Here is a 21,537-nt window from a genome sequence, read left to right as displayed (position 1 = left end):
TTCTAAAGAAGAATAATTTACAAGCTGGGCTAATTCATACAAAGAATTATGTTTACAAAAAGATGAAGAAGAACAAGTTGTATCTACAGTGGAAGGATCTCTGTAATACTTGGATTGTTTACAGGCTAATTCTATTCTTCTCTGGTCAATCGTAGATCTTCTGGGAAATGATATAACTGCGGAAGACTGATTTTCTGTAATATCATCCGAGGTAATAGCTTTAGGAATAAGAGGCTTAGGATTATTCACAACCCAGTGTTCTGGAAATGTCAAGTCTTCCCATTTGATGGTTTGATGCTCAATTTTTTGATTTTTGGCATCAGTGAGGACAACTGTACTTGACTTTGAGTCTCTGCTGGGTGTATGGCAGATGGCTGGCCAAAGGGTATTGGTGTGACGGAAACAACCCTTGGTCTGGATGGTGATATTATTTCTCTTCTTCTTCATGTCGAAACCAGTTGTTTGAATCTGCAATTGCAGAATCTGATCTATGGTCTCGTCAAAGGTATACACAGAGAAATTAGGGTAACAGTCAAAGTAGACTGGGCCATCTGATAGAGGAGCAACAATCCCGCCTATTAGGGAATATGTATACTTGTTGTGCGTCATGTCCCTGACAGTAGCAAGCACATAAGTATTTAGGCCTTTGTGGGTTAAGGTATTGATCCCTACTCGGATACATCCTACGTGCAAATAATTTGTCTTTAACCTCTTTGCCTCTTCCTGTAATTCTTTGGGTTTTAACAGAGATATAGTCTGTATAATATCTGAATTCTCCTGGATCAGGCTTACAGAATATTTAATGCTTATTCTAGTGGCTGCTATTAAATGGAAAGCAGAAATGTCACTATACACTTCTGAGGGAGCTATTTGGGGTAGTTCCCATCGGGCTGATGGCTGGGATTCTTCATAAGAAAGTTCAGCAGAATTTAAAACTGTACTGGAGGAACATTTCCCTTAATGGGTTTTCCTCAGCCTGTGAATCTCTCTCTTCAAGTTCTCGAAAGGAAACAGAGTTTCTGAAAGATTCCATTCTTAAATGAGTACTTTTGGTTTTGAATACCAACCTTAAGACCCAGACGTTACTGGCTCCGATACCAATTTTTAGCAGGGGCTCTTGTCACGAGCTTGCTACTTGCTGCGTCTCTTCATTCGGCCCTCATATGCAGTTGGACATATAAGACGTTTATCTATTTTTTGTTTTCGTTTTGAGCACATTTTAGAAATGATGGCCATATTCTTCCGACTGTGCCCAAAACATGTGTGGAACAGTTGATTATGAATTTGGTTACATGGTGCGACCTCATGTTTTATCTGTCAACGTTTGTCTGTGGATTTGAAGTCATATGTACTGGTTTTTTCTCCTTAATAGAAATCTCCAACATTTTTTTCTTCTGGCAAAAAAATATAAAATTATTATATGATACTTGACTTGCTTGAGATTTAATGCCGTCGGAGCATTTGGAAGTAACATCAGAAGTATCAATTCTCAATTTCGTGAAAGATTGTCAAGTTATTCGACAAAACCTAAAATTTTAGCTTCTACCTATTGTTGATTTGAATTAATTGTGGATTTCCATAGACGTCGTATCAACCCGCTTCAAACTCAAACTACATTGACAGTTTACACCCTTTTGGTATATATATATATATATATATATATATATCATCCAACTTATCCGCACATGTTGCTTTCCACAGGCGCCATAATAAGGGGGCGCAAGGCTAGTTCCAGGCTTCAAGAATGCCATCGCTCGAAGCACTTTCCCGGGCCGACCACAAACGTTCGCTCGCCTCATTCACTAGAACCAACCAATGATCGACGTTTTCTCCCGAGGGCTCGTTCACTTACTGACCAATATGATACGAAGGCTCTACTTTATATATTTTATGCTTTGCTTTCTATATGAAATATAAGGTATGGAAAATAATATAATGAGTAGTGTGGCTAGGCTGGGTATTCTGTCCCTTCTGATAAGCATGGGTTTTTACCAGTACGTTCCCTGTATGGGTGAATGTAGTCGTCTTACTAAGGTTCCGTGTTGATTCGGGACACAACCATCGGTCAAGGTTCAGCGCTTGAGTCTCATGTTGGGAGTCTTCCGACATGAGGAGGTACTGAGGTCCCGCAATCTCTCGAACATCAACCTTAATTAGTATAAAAAGTCCCATTTCCGTTTCCTTCATATATATTTAAAAATACAAATTTACTAAAAATTGTATTGTAATATTGTATAACTTAATTTTAGTGAAAAAAAAACAACCAAAACATCATCTTTAATTAATATAAAAGGTCCCATTTCCGGTTACTCTATATATAAATTTACTAATACAATTATAAATTCACTAAAAAGTATTAGTGAAAAAAAAAACCAAAACATAAAAGAATTAGATTGCACCTAAATCAACTACAGTAATTAACTGTAATAATCTTATCAATAGGGATCAATGAGGTTCACACCTAGCCGTCATGGAAAGATCCGAGGCTTGGAATTCGATGATTTATAAAAAACATGTATTGCATATAAAAACATATAAAACAACCAAGATTGCACCGAAATCAACCAATTACGGTGCACAAAAACTAAAACAACCAAATCATAAAAGAATTAGACTGCACCTAAATCAACGAAGGTAATTAACTCTCATAATCGTATGAATACAGATCAATGAGTTTCACACCCAACCTCGAAAGTAGTTAACTGTCATAGTCTTATCAATACGTATCAATGAGATTCACACCCAACCTTCATAGAAAGAGGGAATTTAATGATTTATAAAAAGTATTTTTATATGAAAATTTATTATTTTGTTGGCTATTGCGAATTAGCACAATTATATTAGTAAATATGATTGATATATAGGGATGAGATAATTAATAGCTGCAACATAAGCATAATCACTTTATAAATCATTCACTTTCCATTTGTTATTTGATAATTTGTATAATAATTTTATAATTGTATCAGTTAAATATTCAAAGGTGAACATATATCATATGTTGCCATTTGTTATTTGATAATATACAGAGTAATTTCATCCCTATGTTAGGTGAGTACTAAAAGTTAAACTAATCGAAAGCATTAGGAGAATTTTGAAGTCTAAAATGGGTCTCCCAAGGAAATTATAAAATAATAGTGGAAATAATAAAATAAGATTAGATTACATCCTCAAATTTTAGAGGGAAGAAAGAAAAAACTATTTTTTCAACTCGTTTTTTCAACTTATCTCCATATGGGTTTACTCAAATTTCAAGTGGAAACACTCATTGGATGTAGAATTTGATTCCTCATCCAAGGAGTACTCATGTTTCATACTTTTGATGGACCCTGCTACAGAAAAATGAGAAATACATGAAAAACGTGATTGCAATCACGTGTTTTCATGTATTTCTCATTTTTCTTATAGCACGGTCCATCAGAAATATGCAACATGGGTACTTTTTGGATGATGAATTAAATTTGCATCCAACGAGTACTCCCACTCGAAATTTAAGTAAAACCTTAGGGAGATAAATTGAAAATACGAGTTGAAAAAATAGTTTTATTATTTTATTATATTTTTACTTTTTTTACTCCAAAAATGGTGAATCATCCCCATGGTTGACATCATCATCTTGAATCCTACTGGTTCTTATAAATTTTATTTTGGTTGTACATTTTTCTTAGGAGGCCCATTTTAGATTTCAAAATTCTCCTAACGATTGGTTTGAATTAAAAGGTATGTTAATATACCAACCCAACCAAAGTAATTAGTTGTCATAATCAACTCATAAACGTAGTTAAATGCGACTCACACCCAAGGGTCAGAGAAGACTCCCAAGCCTTGAATCTCATGGTACGAACACTAACAAGTTTATACTCCATATATATTATAGAGTAGTCTAATGAAGCCACAATTTTTCCTAGAAAATAATGGAAATTATGGCCAGATTTTGACAAAATCCGATAGAATTTTTTAGAAACGTGGGCTACATCTATCAAACTTCAAGATTTTGAGTGTCGCAGGGGTTATTGGTGGCGCTGAATCCATTTAAACCATTCAAACACACTAGCAGTAGGATTTTTTGATTTTTTTGGCCAGTTTCTAGCAATAAATTTGGCTTTTGGAAAAAAAAAATTGTGGCCTCAATAGACAACACCATTATATTATAACTCATAATGCATTGCAGGTGTTAAGAGATGAAGTGAGTGAAATTTCTTCAAGCATTAATTGATGAACTGATTGAAATTGAACGGTCTAGTTAGTACTCTATAACTCATTCTTACAATCAATTCAAGTTTAATCATTTTAGCTATAGTGGATCATTAATTTCCAACTTCGACTCTCTTTTTTTTGTAAAATTTTCTTGTATTGCTATCGAAACCAAGGAGATTATTTGGATTTGTGCTACTTAGAGAAAACAAATCTATGGAAGTGGATATGATACAAAAGACCCTCGTTTTATAAACCAAAATTTGGGCCATGTTAGACATATAAGACCCAGAAAATAGGGAAGCTATATAAAAATTCATCTTCCTATCTTCCCTTATACAAAACTTGCTATTAAATGAAGTGAGACAAGTACCAAAAATGATAACTTCCAACTTCAACTCATTTCGATAGTCCATTTAACCTTTCTCTGCAAACTCTGCTCATGTTGGTCCCTAATTTTCAATCTATACAATTGTCTATTACATTCATGCTATTTCCCATTCACACATTTAATATGTGATTTAATTAAGGTACATTGTCCATGTTGGTCTCTTTTCTTGGTATAAGATTTTATTATATATTTAAATTGAAATTGAAATTGTGATTGTTGTGATAGGGGTTTTCTAGCTCACTATAGGAAAGATGTTGTAATATCAATAAAAATAAAATAAACTTAAAAAATAAAATAAAATTAATAATTACATTTAATAGTCCACATGACATAGAATAGAAAGTGATGAGGTGTACTGAATTGACTGAAATTGAACAGTCTAGTTAGTACTCTATAACTCATTCAATTTAAGTTTAATTATTTTAGTTGCACGGGTCATTAAATTCCAACTTCAACTCATTTGATAGTCCATTTAATATTTCTCTGCAAACTTTGGTCAGGTTGGTCACTAGCTTTTGACTTGTAATTATTATTTTTAATTCTTTCTATACAATTGTCTATTACATTCATGCTATTTCCCATTCACATAAATTTAACTTGTGATTTAATTCAAGTACATTGTTTATGTTGGTCTTTTTTTTATAGATTGCTAGTATTTTATTATATATTTAAATTGAAAATGATATTGTGATTGAGTTGAGAGACATTCTCTAGCTAAATATAAAAGAGATGTTGTAATGTCAATAAAATAAAATAAATTTAAAAAAAGATAAAATTAGTAATTACCATTGATCGTCCATGGGGCATAGAATAGACAATGATGAGGTGTATTGTTAAGACACTCCATGATGTGAAGGTCACCGATTTGAAACTCCATGGGCACAACTATGTTAAGGGCTAGTGTGGCTCAGGCCACGTGCGATTCTCAGGTGATTTTTTTCGGCTTAGATGCCCTTGTGTCACAACTTCTCAAGCCAAAGGTTAAGTGAGTAGTCATATAACCTATTTAATGACGTGAATATGATATATATATATATATATATATATATATATATATATATATATATATATATATATATATATATATATATAACCATCTTGATCTATCTTAAATCGACATTTATCAAGAGCCGAGAGGGATCAAATCTCTTGAGGTGTAAACCTTTCCTCAGGTTTTGCACTAAAAATGAGGTCTGCAATGTAACAACCCTTGGTTGATTTTTCATGTAAACAAAATAAGACGAAGGTCATGGAACACATATTCCACACTGAATGTTGGGAAAAAAATAGTGATGGGCATCACTTTTTATTTATTAATGGCTATGGAAATTAGCAAATACATTGACAAAGGTAAAGAGACATTAATTGACATTTATTTACGAAAATAGGAGAAAAGGAAGATGAAGGGTCACATATTTGCATGAGAAGGAAACTGAAGAGAAAATGGAGGAAAGTGAAGAAAATATAGGTATCAAAAATAAAAAGGCATCAAAGGATCAATTGATGGATTTTTTCAGTTTTGGCTTTATCTTTCTCATTTTTCATTCTCTTTCTCATACTTTTGCACACTTAGAGAATTATTGGAGCATGCTTGTAGCACTCTAGTATTCACTTGGGTCAGAGAAAGAAGGCAAAGGGAAGCAAAGAAGCACAAGGAGACAACGAGATCAACAACTAAAATGGGATTTATTTGTAGATAACAGGTTGCATGTATGACCTCCTTGTTGATTTTTTGGATGCATGGTATGTACATGTGATTATCTAGTTATGTGTTGTCATTGGCATGGACGATTGCCCAAATTGACAATGATTTGAGTGTTTACTTACCATTTCCTGGACAACCATGGTGTTGTGGGTTGTCCACTTGATTGTTTTTTCTGATTGGTGCTCATGTTCCTTATGGTTGTGGGTTGGAACAAAGGCTCTAGAATCCTTGGAAAAACTTGGGTTGAGTTACTAGTACTGGAGCCTAGGTTGGGAAAAACTCTATGGAGCCCTTGGTGGGTTGAGTTACTGGTCACTCGAGCTGGGTTGGGAAAATTCTCTAGAGCCCTAGAAAGTTGTGGGTTGAGTTACTAGTTCCTAGAGTCCTAAACAACTTAGGTAGAGACCGATTTGGTTATGGTTCGTGATTTCCAGACCATAGAGGTAGAATCACTGTGGTTGAGGGTTGAGGTGGTTTGGCCTCTGAAAGCCTTGGTTAGTTTTGTCTTGGTTTATTCCATGATATCCCACATTCATGCTTGGAATATGACATGAGGGTGATTGACTAAAAGAAGGATTTGGTTTAGCCTAATATATGGTCGGGTGGTAGGTGGAAGTCCCTTACTTGGTTAGCATTTTCATATGTTAATACGAGGTATTTCCTTATTGAGATATATGAACATATGTGTTGATTATGGTGGTTATCTTATGGCTATTTTTCCATGGTTTCTATTATGGTTATAAGTCGGTTATATGTTGTTTATATGATGTATTCTATCTATGGCTCTCTATGTGTTTGATAAACTAATGAATGGTTGATGAATGCATGGAATAAAAGGTTTTATTGTAGCTATGTGAAGAGGGAATAGAGCCTTCTTAATGATTATTGGTTGGATTTCAAACTCTTATGATCAGATATGCATTCATGACCTATAAATCTTATGTTTTCCATGTGTTTAACGAAATGTATAATATGGACTAGGCATGTCCAAGGTCAGTTCTTGTTCAAGTTTTGTATGAATATTTTCTTCATTATGTCATTTATCATTCTAAGAAGTTACAGGAAATTCTGGGCAGTGGTTTGGAGGCTTACCTGGAAAAGTGGCTTGGATCTCGGGATCGCTCCCTTTGAACTAAAGAAATGGGTTATAACTGCATGGAGGCAACATTGTGCATGCGGTTCGAAGCCTTCAACTGTACCCTTTCCTGTTAACGCATGCAGTTGGGGTGTTAGGTTAAAGAAAATAAGCCCCAGCTCAGGGTTTTGTCACCTAGGGTGTTCCTTTGGCCCTTGAGTGTCCTGTAGCCTTGAGGCATGTTTGTGAGTTGTCAATATATTAGCTCCACTTCCATAATTTATCTTAGAGGTTAGGTCATGTCTTAATAACCCTTCGTCTCATATTTACCTTTGCAGGCTAGTTAAGTTGGGTAAATTTGGGAGGTGGAATTACAGGGTGGTATCAGGGCAAGGTTGCAACATTGGACCTCGGGGTAAAAGTTATTGTCATGCATGAACATTAGTTGTCTATGTGTTTGTTATACAAGCATTGTAGTGGCTATTATTAACATGAATATAGTCATTATTACAGTCTTGCGTTGTCATGTATGATGATTGATGTGTCAATATCACTATGTATATATCTTTATCTTGCTAATCTGGATTGAATTGTGCAAATGAGATAACCTCCTCTGAACTTCATAAAATATGATTTGATTATCTTTCTGTTAGTTTATATGAAATGACATGTTTGCAGAAAGAAAAAAATCAAAGATGACGAGCATAATGGTGGATTATAATTCACATCTCTCCTTATAGATCAGATGAACAACATGTAGATGAGTACTCCCTTGGCTAGCAAATACATTGAGAAGTTTGAAGACATAAATCAGGAGTTGAAAGATAGACAATAACAGGTTGATTGAGGCACAAGAAAGACTTTCTAGGGCACAAGAGAAGCAAGCGGAAGTTAATGCAATGATACTTCAAAGTTTATTAGATTTGAAAATACAAGGACTAGTTATGATCAATTATGGACAGGAGGAAATGACTAATGGGGCTTATGGCAGAAGGTTTCGATCATGATACAAATTTGATAGAGATGATACAATTAGAGATGACAGATTTCTAGATACACCTGACAAGAGGGGTAGTGATCATGGATTTTATTCTAGTTTTGGTTCAGAGAGACATCATCATCATCACCGCCATCATTCTTATTTGAGGAGTGAGAAGCAATACTTACTAGAGAAGTTCAAGAAAGAAAATCCTCCTACATTTGATGGAGAAATGAAGAAGTCACAAGATGCAGAATCCTGGTTTCTTGGGATAAATAATATTTTTAGACTGCATCATTATTTAGAGAAAATGAATGTCAAAATAGCTACCTTTAGTCTTAAAGGACATGTAGACATTTGGTGGGAAGATGTGAAGAACTTAAAAGGAATTCGAGATGAGGCATTGATCTGGAGTGAGTTCGAGAGACTCTTTAGGAAGAAGTATCTAAATAAAAGGTACTATGATGACATAGAAAATGAGTTCTATGATTTGAAGATGGGATCTATGACATATGAGGAGTATACTAGCAGAATGTTATATTTTTTGATATATGTGCCTTATATTAAGGAGTATAAAGCAAAGTTTTAGAGATTCATCAGCGAGTCGCTGGTATCATTCAAAGACATGATTGAGTTTGATGAGACTAGATCACTGGAGGAAACCATCAGAAAGATGAATCATTGTTATAAGAAATCAAAGTGTAGGTTTGAGTCTAAGCAAAACTGGAAAGGTAATGAGAAGAATAAAGGAAAGTGGGCTAAGAAGAGAGAAAATCCTCAAGATACAGATGAAAAGGAGAATGTAATGCTGCAAAAGAAGTCTAATGTATTTGACAAAGGACAAGGATTTTAGTCTAAGGAGCAGAACAAGGGTGGTGGTAGGAAACCTTTTTAGTGTTGGACTTGTGGCAGGGATCATTGCAGGAGATATTTTCTGTAGCATTAGGGTGACAGGCCTCAAATATACAGTGCTCAAGAGTCACATGCAGTTGGGGATGTTGGAAAGAGTATTCCTCCGATTTATGCAGCATTGGATGATAAGCAGGCTAATAATCAAACATCTATTATTGAGATGGAAGTTAAGCTTTCTCATCAAGTTATTTCTATTTCGATTGACCCTGGATATATCTATATTTATATAAGCCATGACCTTATGGATAAGCGTTGTTTGAGTAAATAAATGCATGCAGATGCTTGGTTGGTGCAGTTGGATATAGGTACCAAGAAAAGAGCTCATCGTTGGGTGAGATATTATGCATTTGAGTTAAATGGTATGCCTAAATTAGCACATCTAAATATTATTCCTTTGAGATCATACAATATGTTATTGGGTATGGATTGGTTATACATTCACAGGGCCAAAGTGGATTGCTATGACAAGACTATTGAATGCTTAGATGATGACAGGGAAAAAAATCTTACAGGGAAAGAATAAGCCTACATCGGTGAGAACAAGAAATAATGTATATTGTTTGTAGTTCATATTTATAGTAATAAAGGTAAGGATGTTGGGGATGCTAAAGTATTGAAGAGGTATCTAATTTTGTAACTGTTTTAGGTGTGTTTGTAGAAAATATTCTAGAGTTACCACCTCATAGGGAAGTGGACTTCTCTATTGATTTGATGCTAGGAGAAACACCAATATCAAAGACACCTTATAGGATGAGCACTCTAGAATCGATGGAACTGAAGTTGCACCTTAAGGAAGTGTTTGATAAAGGATACATAATGCCAAGTGTGTTGCCTTGGGGTGCACCATTAATGTGCATTAGGAAGAAGGATGGTACTCTAAGGTTGTGCATTTCTACAGACAATTGAATAAGGTGATGATCAAGAACATGTATCCATTACCAAGGATTGATGAATTCTTTGATAAGTTGAAGGGAGAAGTGTTGTTCTCGAAGATTGATATGAGATCATGATATCATCATGTGCACATTAAAGAAGAAGATATATACAAGACTACATTCTGGACCCGGTATGGGAATTATGAGTTTGTTATGGTTCCTTTTGGTTTGAATAACACTCCAGCTACTTTCATGTGTTTGATGAAAAATGTGTTGTGTCCTTATGTGGATAAGTTTGTAATAGTGTTTACATATTGATATATTCTAAGAATGAGAAGGAACGTGTAGAACACCTAGTAGTAGTATTAAGGTTGTTGAGAAACCATCATTTGTATGCTAAACTTAGTAAGTGCAGTTTATTTTAGAGGAAAGTTTATTACTTGGTACATGTTGTTTCAAAGGAAGGCATAACCGTGGACCCAAAAAATATTAGAGCTATCATAAAGTGGCCTACTCCTAGGAATGTGGATAAGGTGAGATCATTCATGTGATTGGAAGGTTACTATAAGTGCTTCATAATTTTTTCTCACAAGTTGGTTATCCTATCACATCTTTGCAGAGAAAAGAGAAGAAGTTTGAATGAACAGAGGAATGTGCAACTAGTTTTGAGAAATTGAAGCATTTGATTAGAAACACTCTAGTTTTGAAGATTACAGATTTGGATAAAGATTGTGTGTTGTGCACAAATGCTTGCAAGGAAGGACATGGCAGAGTCTTGATGTAGGAAGGATAGGTGGTATGATACAAGCCAAGAAAACTAAATGAGCACGAGGGGAACTATGTGACTCATGATATTGAGTTGGAAACGATCATTCATGCATTGAATATGTGGAGACACTATCTTCTTGGTAGGATATTTGTTTTGATTAGTGACCATAATGGGATAAGATACTTGTTTGACCAAGCTAATCTAAATGGCAGGAAAGCTAGATGGTTGGCTAACCTTAGTGAGTTTGGCTTTGAGATTAGGTACATTAAGGGAATGAAAATAGGGTTTTAGATGCTCTTAGCAGAAGGGTACATGTAAATCATATTGTAGTTATGGGTTCATATGGGATAGAATTACATGAATAGATCTTGTGTTTAGGGTAGTAGGATGAAAAGTAATAGCAACTTAAGCACAGGTTACAACAATAATGTACAAGTGATGAGGATGTGGATTATCATCTCACGACCGATGGCTTGGTGAGATTTAGGGACATGATCTATGTGCTAGACAACATTGAGCTCAAGAAGCTTATCTTGAGGGAATTTCATGTCAAGTCATATTCATGTCAACCGGGAGATCATAATACTTTGACAACTGTGAGTAAGTTTTGCTATTGGTCGAACTTGAAAATATAAGTGGTTGAGTTTGTGGCTAGGTCATTTGATTATTAATAGGTAAAGGGAGAGTGTAAGCATCCAGATGGTCTATTACAACTGATTCCAATTCCAAAGTGAAATGGGTGGTCATTTCCATGTATTTCATTATAGTTTTGTTGAAGACATCTAGACAACATGGTTCCATCATTTTTGTAGTTAACGGGTTGACCAAGGTAACTCACTTAATTTCCCTAAAGTTTATGAATTTAGCTAGTGACATAGCCTAAATTTTCATTAGGGAGATAGTGAGGTTGCATGGTGTTCCTAAGAAGATTGTGTCAGACAGAGATGACAAGTTTACCTCCAAGTTTTGGAAGGAGTTGTTTCCAAGATTAGGGATAAAGTTAGCCTCCAGTACAACTTATCATCCACATACAGATGGATAGACAAAGACGGTTAAAAAAATTCTTGAGGACATGTTAAGGATGTAAGTCATACATCAACATAGGAAGTGGGAGGAGTATCTTCCACTGGTAGAGTTTGCATATAACAATGAGTATCAAGAGTCCTTGAGGATGAGTCTTTTGAGGTACTATATGGGTGGAGTTGTAATACTCCCATAAGTTGGAGTGATCCAGTGAAAAGGGTACAGATTGGATCAGCCATGTTAACAGAAATGGAATAGGAAATGAGGGTTATCAAGAAGAATCTAAAAGAATCACATGACAGGCAGAATAGTTATGCATATCAACACATAGTATTTAAGGAGTTTCAGGTTAGATAGCATGTGTACTTTCACATCAAGCCCAAGAAGATCTCCTTGAGGATTGGATCATGTGCCACATTGACACCTCAGTGTTGTGGGCCTTTTGAGATTCTCGATAGGATTGGACTAATGACCTACTCACTTGCACTGCTGCCAATAGTGAAAGTCCATGATGATTTCCACGTGTCATTGCTTAAGAGATAAGTAAAGGATGTTGATCATGTGATTTAATGGTCTATATTGTAGGTGGAACCAGAAGGAGAATTCCAACTGGAACCTCAATGAATTTTTTAGTGAAAGATGCTCATGGTCTAGAATCGAGCAATCGAACAAGTTAAAGTTGAGTGGAAGCACTTTGGGCCTAATGAAGCTACATGGGATATGGTTGATCAGATGTGGGCTATGTATCCTTATTTATTCACTAGTTGAGCACAAGTATTTTGATATATGTGTTTTGTGACATGTATATGCATGTGTATGTTGTAAATACCACGTCGAGCTATGTTATAAAGCTCCAATAAGCGGTATGGTGTTCATGGTATGTTGGTTATGCCTTCAACAATTGGTTATGATGTAAATGTTGCATCGGGTTGTGCTTATAAAGCTCCATGGGCAACATGTTTTGTTAGTTATAAGTGTCATTGAACACCAAGGACGATGTCCCCCCAAGGGAGAGGAATTTGTAACAACCCCTGGTTGATTTTTCATGTAAATAAATAAGACCAAGATCACGGGACATGTATTCCAAGCTGAATGCTGGGAAAAACATAGTTATGGGAATCAATTGTGATTTATTAATGGCTATGGAAATTGGCAAAGACACTGTCAAAGGTAAAGAGGCATTAATTGACATTTATTAATGAAAATAAAGGAAAATAAGAGAAAATGGAAATGAAGGGTCACAAATTTGTGAGGAGGAAATTGAAGAGAAAATAGAGGAAATGAAGAAAATAAATGCATTAATAATAAAAAGGCATAAGAGGATCAGTTGATGGCTTTTTTTAGTTTTGGCTTTAGCTCTCTCATTTCATTCACTCTCTCATACCCTTGCACACTTAGAGCATTCTTGGAGCATGCTTGTAGCACTCTAGTATTCACTTAGATAGGAGAAAGAAGACAAAGGGAAGCAAGGTAGCACAAGGAGACAACAGGATAAATAGCTACATTGGGATTTCTTTGCAAATAATAGGTTTCATGTATGATCTCCTTGTAGATTTTTTGGATGCATGGTATATGCATGTGACTATCTGATTATGTCTTGTCATTGGCATGGAGGATTGCCCAGATTGATAGTGATTTGAACCTTGCCTTTCCATTTCTTGGATAGCCATGGTGTTGTGGTTTTTCCACTTAGTTGTTTTATTTGATTGGTGCTCATGTTCCTTATGGTTGTGGGTTGGAACAAATGCTTTGGAAGCCATGGAACAACTTGGGTTGAGTTACTAGTCATGGAGCCTAGATTGGGACAAATGCTCTCGAGCGCTTGGTGGGTTGAGTTACTAGTCCATAGATTCGAGATGGATAATTGATCTAGAGCCCTTGAAGGTTGTGGTTTGAATTACTAGTTCCTGAAATCCTAGACACTTTGGGTAGAAACCGATATGGTTATCGTTAGTATTTTTTAGACCATAGAGGTGGAATCACTATGGTTGAGGGTTGAGGTGGTTTGGCATCTAGAAGTGTAACACCCTCTTCCCACATTTACCCAAGTTAATCGCTCTGTTGGGGTAAAAATGTGATGAGAGGCTACTATGATATGATTCAACTCCCCATGTATCGTTAAAGAAATGGATATGATAAAACACAACCAATCTGACCTTCTACACATGTTACATAACCTTCAGGAGAAAACCAACCTTTCCAGGTGACCAACCCCTAAGGTAACTTGACATTTCACTGACCTACAGCCTCAGACACTCCCATGACATGGGCATGCATGCGAATGTGTCCCTCTAGTTGCTCCCACAACAAGGGCATGCCAACGACTAGGGAATTTTTCAACTAGTTCTAAGCTTGCGACCCCAGATTTTGTGCCACTTTTTTAGGGCTAGGACTCAAGCCACTTCCCATAACTTCATGAAGCTTCTAGAAGTGAAAAGTAACATCCAAACAATTATACTAATGTAAATACTTGAACAAAGCTTAATCTGACCCCTACTAGCCATGATAGATATTTCGTTAAACATGTCACAAATATGCATTATGATAGGTCATAACAATAGATCTGAGCATAGGGGTCTCATACTTATTTAAGAATCACTAAGAGGCATTGATGCCTTATCACATTAGCTTCATTCTAATATATTAGGTCATATATTCATAATTCATTCATTTACAAATCAAAACATGCTAAGAGCCATACATCATCATTGTCATAAAACATACTCATAACCAACATATAAACAACAAAAATAACAAGCGTATAACAACCATAAAGCCCACATATGAACCAATACATTTACACATGAAATAAAAAAGAGAAAAAGATCTTATTAATGAATGCATAAGACAACTAGGTATGAGACTTCCACGAACCACCCTACCATAGATTGGCTGAACCAAATCTTTCTTTCAGCCAATCACCTCTGTTCCATATTCTAAGAATGAATGTGGGACTCATAACCAAAATCAACTAGGGCTTCCCAAGGCTAAACCACCTCACCCTCATCAATAGAAGCAAACTTTACCACAATCCCCACCAAATCACTAAGCCCTAAACAAGCATGGATGCCACAAGATTTATCCACCTACACCATGAGGAATTTACCAATCTCCTAGTCTCTAGTCTTTACCACAATCCTCACCAGATCACTAGGCCCTAATCGAGACTCCACCCTCCAAGATTTATTGTATATCCTTCCATTCACCAGTTAAGGATTCCTAGGCCCGATTAAGGGAACCCACCTCTAATATTTATCGTATATCCCACCATTCAACAGTCAAGGATTCCTAGGCCCACTAAGTTAAAAAAAAATCCAGATTTACCAAAACCCACAATTCGGTTCATGGGTTACTAGGCCAAGGCTTTACCGCAATCCACAGTCTAATTCAAGGATCACTAGGCCATGTGTTATTTATTTCAAAGACCACCTCACTTAGTTTCGAATCCGTTTGATAATCCAGCTCAACCAAAACATGAGAACGCCATCACACCATGGCTATTCAGAAATGGAAAGGAAAAGTTGAAACACTTTCACACCTGGTAAAACCCATGCCCATGACAACAAGAGAACAAGAACATACATGCACAACCATGCATGCGAAAACTAGTAAGGAAATCATACATGCAAAACAATACTTGCAATTAATCATGTTGTAGTTGTTTGATCCTACTCTTCCTTGCTTGATCTTTGCTTCCTCTTGCCTTCTTTTCTTTTCTTGATCCAATGCTGAAGTGCTCCAAGAAAAATCTAAGTGTCCAAGAGTGTGAGAGAGAGAGAGAATAGAGAGAGCTCCAAAACTGAACTAACAAAAGGTACCAACTGATCCTCATGAGCCATTTTATTAATGAGGCCTCTATTTTCTTCAATTTCCATTATTTTTCCTTCATTTTCCTCGTCACATGCAACTTGTGACCTTTCACATTCATTTTCTCATAATTTCCATTATTTTCATAAATAAAATGCCAATTAATGCCTCATGCCTTTGCAAATCCTTTGTCTTTGGCTTTGCCAATTTCCTTAGCCATAATAAACCAAATGAACACCCACACTAGGATGTTTTTCCCAAAATTCAGCTTGGAATAAGTGTCCCATAACCTTGGTTATTATTTTTTCTTTATTAACTTTTATTTACATAGAATTTTCACCAAGGTTGTTACAGGAAGCCCTGGTTGGTTTTGTTTTAGTTTATTCCATGAGATACCACATTCATGCTTTGAATATGGTGTGGGGTGATTGGATGAAAGAGAAATTTGGTTTAGCCCAATCTATGGTCGGGTGGTACATGAAAGTCTTTCACTTGGTTGAAATTTTCATATGTTAATATGAGGTATTTTCCTATTGAGATCTATGAGCATATGTGTTGATTATGTTGGTTATCTTATGGTAGTTTTTCCGTGGTTTCTATTTTGGTTATGCGCTGGTTACATTATGTATTATATCTATGACTCTCTATATGTTTGATAGGGTAATGAATGGTTAATGAATGCATGGTTTAACAAATGTTATTGTAACTATGTAGAGAGGGCATAGATCATTTTTTATGATTATCAGATGGATTTCAAAATCTTATGTTTAGATATGCATTCATGACCTATAATTCTTCTGTTTTCCACATGTTTGACGGAATGTTTGATCTGTACTAGGCATGCCATGGGTCGGTTCTTGTTCAAGTTTTGTATGAATATCTTTGGAGGCTGGCCTGGAAAAGTGGATTAGATCTCGGGACCACACCCTCTAAATTGGAGGAATTGGGCTATAATCGCATGGATACAGTGTTGTGCATGCTGTTGGAGGTCTTAAATCACACCCTTGCCTTGTCATGCATACGGTTGGGGTGTTAGGTCAGAGAAAAGAAACCCCAACTCAGGGTTTGGTCCCCTAGGGTGGTCCTTTCCCTGAGTGTCGTGTAGCCTTGAGAGATGTTTGTGAGTTGTCAGTCTGTTGGGCCCACTTCCATAACTGAGCTTGGAAGTTGGGTCATGTCATACTAACTCTTTGTCTCATGTTTACCTTGGTTGACCTGCTGAATTAGATAAATATGGAAAATAGCGTTACATGCAACTTAAGCGATTTGATATTCTCACGGTATTTAATAAATCTTAAATTAAAATTAATCTAAATTGATTTAATTCATATTGTTTTTTCTACATTAACAAATATTAAATTTTATTATATATTTAAATAAAAATAATATTTCAAATTTTTATAAATTGATATTTGAAAAATAAATTAAAATCTAATTATTTCACATCCATATCCTATAAATTACGGGTAATAACAAATGTAGATTAGATAAGAAATGAAAATAAAAGATTCAAAATCTTATAACCTTTACACCACTGCGAGTGGATTAAAATATATATACCAAACGAGTTTTATGTTGAGGGGAGCTTGGACAATCCTTGCAGTGATAGTGCATGTAATTAAATGTGATTAAATATACGGCAGAGGGCTTTACCATGAGGATGACAAAGACTTAACAATGACAGACAAAAACTTAACAATGACAGCAACACTTTTTTTGGCGGGGATTGTTTTGGACCACAGGTTCGAGAATTGTTACTAATTAGTCTCCATTTTTAACAACTAGGTTAAAATGTTGTTTTGATATTCATTTTTATATGTATGAGGAGCAGTATAGAATGTTTTATCTAAATATTATATGCAGATTTATTGATTAGTTTGTTTATTAATCAATTATAATACTATATATATAGTTTAGTAATTAATTATAATAATATACAGTTTAGTAATTAATTATAATAATATAGAAAATAAAATAGTTTGATAATAATAATTAGTATTTTTTGCTTAGTTTAAATATAATTTAATTAAATAAAAAAATAACATAAACAAATATTTCATCATAAAAACAAAATTAATAAAATATTATATTGTTAAATGCAATCATCAAAAATTAAGAAATATGATTAACTAATATTGTTTGTTTTAACATACATATATCGATATGTGTTTACTGATATTGTTTATATTAACATACATATATCTATATGTGCGTGTTTTATTTTTATTAATATATATAATTGTTTATAATTAAATTTATTAAAATATGTTTTTAAAATAATAATAAGTCACTGTAAATTGAAAATATTGTGAAAAAATTATAATTCATGAAAATAAAAATAATAGAAAAAAGAAAAAGAAAAAATAAAATAAATAAATAAAAAAGAAATAAAACTAAAAACAAAAATTAGTAACTAATAGAAATGGAAGTTACTAAACAACCCATAATAAGACCTCAAAAATGACTTTACACATAAATAAATTTAAATAATAAAAATAAATAGCAAAAATTCAATTCCTAATGTTAAACTATGAATAAGGGTCATAATTTTTTAGTAAAAAACAAACTAATACCAAGTCAAAGACAAAAATGAATATAATAATAATAAAATAAAATTGTTTGCAAATTAGATATAGTTAATATTAACTTTTATTTCTATATTTATACACCAAAAAATATATTCACCATTAATCATCGTAATAATAGATGATCTAGCATCATATAAAAGGAGTTCACGGTCTTACCACATAAACAATTTGCTATTACTTATTGATTGTTTATAACAATTTATTTGAGAAAATGTTTATACACATTGCATTCATTATTTTCACAACTATTTCAAACAACCAAAACTAAAATTTGTAGGAATTTACAGGGTAAGTTCCTCAAATAGAACACCAAAGGATATCGCTCACAAACAGATCACAAATCAATACACCAGTATTATTGACGTGGTTAAAACCCTCAAAGAGGGAAACAGTCCATGCCCTGAACCAACGTGGCTACTTCAGGCAATTTATTAATAAAAGAATGAAAATTTACATAAGCTTCTCTCATGAACGGTTACCTTACAAATGACCCTACATGCTCTTTAAATAGAGATCATGGACCAATCGGGTGCTAAGCCACGGATCAAGTGTCGGTAATACCGAGGAGAGAATCAACCGTCGGATCACTACATATCGTGACCGTCGGATTGTAAGTTACAAAAGTACATAGTAAAGAAACACAATTTACCTAACTCTACACTAGACCAAGTTATACTTAACTATTTCCTATGTGTCGGAATATCCTAACATCCCCCCTTAATAACAACTTAGGATAGCATTGAAGGATATACAAATATGACACAATAGGAGAAGGAAGGAGGCATCAGAGCCTATCCTCCCTTAGTGACAACTTCCTAAACTCCAACCATAAATCGAAGTTTAGTAAACTTCGCCTCTGTGAGAGCCTTTGTATGATGTCTGCAACTTGATCATCTGTTGAACAATATTGCACTTCAAGAACATGGTCATGAATGAGCTTTCTGATGAAGTGCATGTGCAGTTAAATGTGTTTGCTGCGCTGATGTTGGACTGAATCTTTGCATAGTTGAATGGCACTTTGATTATCACACCAAAGTGTAGTTGGAGGCTGCTGTTGAAAGCCAAACTCTGACAGGATCTGATGAAGCCACAAGGCTTCCTTACTAGCTTCTATGACACCACGATACTCTGCTTCTGCTGAAGAAAGAGAAATGGCACTTTGTTTCTTGCAAGCCCATGTAATAGGTTTTGAACCAAGAGTGAACACATAACCTGCAGTAGACTTCCCATCATTAGGGTCACCAGCCCAATCGGAATCGGTGAAACCAACCAATAGAGGAGATGCTTCTGCACTGTAATGAATCTCAAACTGAACTGTACCTCGAACACAACGAAGTATTCTTTTAGCTGCTTTCCAATGACTTTCATGTGGGTTTTGCTTAAACCGAGCAATAATGCCAATAGCAAAGGAAAGGTCAAGACGAGTATGGGTTAGATACAAAAGTCTTCCTACAAGTTGATGGTATAAGGTAGCATCAACTTCAGGAGAAGTACAAGTGACTGAAAGTTTGGCTCCAGACTGAAAGGGAGAAGGGGTTGGCTTACAGTCTTCCATGTAAAAATGGTGTAGAAGATCACAAGCATACTTGGACTGGGAAAGTGAAATACCTTCCTTGGATTGCAAGACTTGAAGACCAAGAAAATAATGCAAGTGTCCTAAGTCTGTCATTTCAAATTTATTTTTAACGCTAGACTTCAAATGGTTTATAAGGTTTGGATCACTACCAGTAAGGATAAGATCATCAACATAAAGAACAAGAATTATAAGAGACTTTCCCGCTTTTTTGGTGTAGACAGTATTGTCAAAATGACACCTAGAAAAACCAGTTTCTAAAAGAAAGTTATCCATTTTGGCATACCAAGCCCAAGGGGCTTGCTTGAGACCATAAAGGGATTTCTTAAGCTAACATACAAGGCTGGAGTCTATTTGTATAAATCCAATAGGTTTTTCCATATAGATTTCTTCATGCAAGTCCCCATGCAAGAAGGCAAATTTAACATCCACCTGATGGAATTCCCATTTGAAAGAGGCAGCAAGGGAAAGAACAAGGTGGATAGAGTTCATTTTGGCAACAGGGGAGAAGGTTCCAGTATAGTCAATGCCTTCAACTTGTGAAAAACCTTTAGCAACAAGACGAGCTCTATGTTTATCAACTTTTCCATCTGGTCCATACTTGGTTCTATAAACCCATTTACATCTAGCAAGTTTTTGTCCCTTTGGAAGAGGAACAAGATCCCATGTATCATTTTCAAATAATGAACGATATTCTTCATTCATAGTTGCATCCTAATCTGGATGGCTTGAAGCTTTTGAAAAGGTGTCAGGATCATAATTCGCTGAAGCTTGAGCTAGTAAAGAAGAGGCTTTATCGAATTCAGAACGTGTACATTACTGATCTGTAGGATCACCAGCAAGAGCACCTGCTGCATCCCGAGTAGCACAAACCCATTTTGGAAGCTGAGGAGCTGAAGGAGGATCTTGAGAAGGTGGAGGAGGAATGTCATCCTTGCTGTCATCATCCGAAGAAGAAATATTTTCAGAAGTAGAAGGGATAAAGAGAGGTGGCACATTCGCTGAACTAGGCTCGTAGGCTGATATATTTTCAGCAAACTTTACATCTCTTCTAATGATAACATTTTTGGACTTAAGTGGAATAAGTCTATATCCTTTGACATCTTCAGAATATCCAACAAAACTACATTTTTCACTCTTAGGTTCTAAAGCTTTATGTTTCTCATCTGGAATATGGGTCCATGCTTCACTTCCAAAAACATGAAAGTGACTTACATTTGGTTTAACTGAGCTCCACGATTCTTCTAGAGTGATATTATTTAAAACCTTAGTAGGAGTGCGATTTACTATGTAATTTGCATAGTTAATTGCTTATGCCCAAAAATTAAGACTAAGTCCTTTAGATTGAAGCATACAATTAGCCATTTCCTCTAAGGTGCGATTCTTTCTTTCAGCTACACCATTTTGTTGTGGAGTATATGGAACAATATGTTGCATTTGAATTCCATTCTTAGTGCAAAAGTTGATGAATTTGTTGTTAACATATTCTCCGCCATTATCAGATATTAGGTTAAGAATTTGATGTCCAGATTGTTTTTCAACAAAGGCCTTAAAGGCAAAGAACATGTTAAATACTTCACTCTTGAGTTTTAAGAAATATACCCAAGTGCATCTGGAGAAATCATCAATGAAAGTTAAGAAATACT

The 21,537-nt window shown here is 35.1% G+C and overlaps 1 pseudogene; it reads left to right on the top strand.

Moving 5' to 3' along the window:
• The first annotated feature begins 363 nt into the window (after window positions 1-363).
• Window positions 364-21,537, top strand: part of LOC149151919 (tubby-like F-box protein 3 pseudogene) — a 36,567-nt pseudogene continuing 15,393 nt past the window's right edge.

Source organism: Pinus tabuliformis, chromosome 9, assembly GCF_031772625.1.
Source record: "Pinus tabuliformis cultivar Carrire ecotype Pingquan chromosome 9, CPIR1, whole genome shotgun sequence".
NCBI lineage: Eukaryota > Viridiplantae > Streptophyta > Pinopsida > Pinales > Pinaceae > Pinus > Pinus tabuliformis.
The sequence above is the reverse complement of the archived record's forward strand: the minus strand, read 5'-3'. Positions and strand labels throughout refer to the sequence as shown.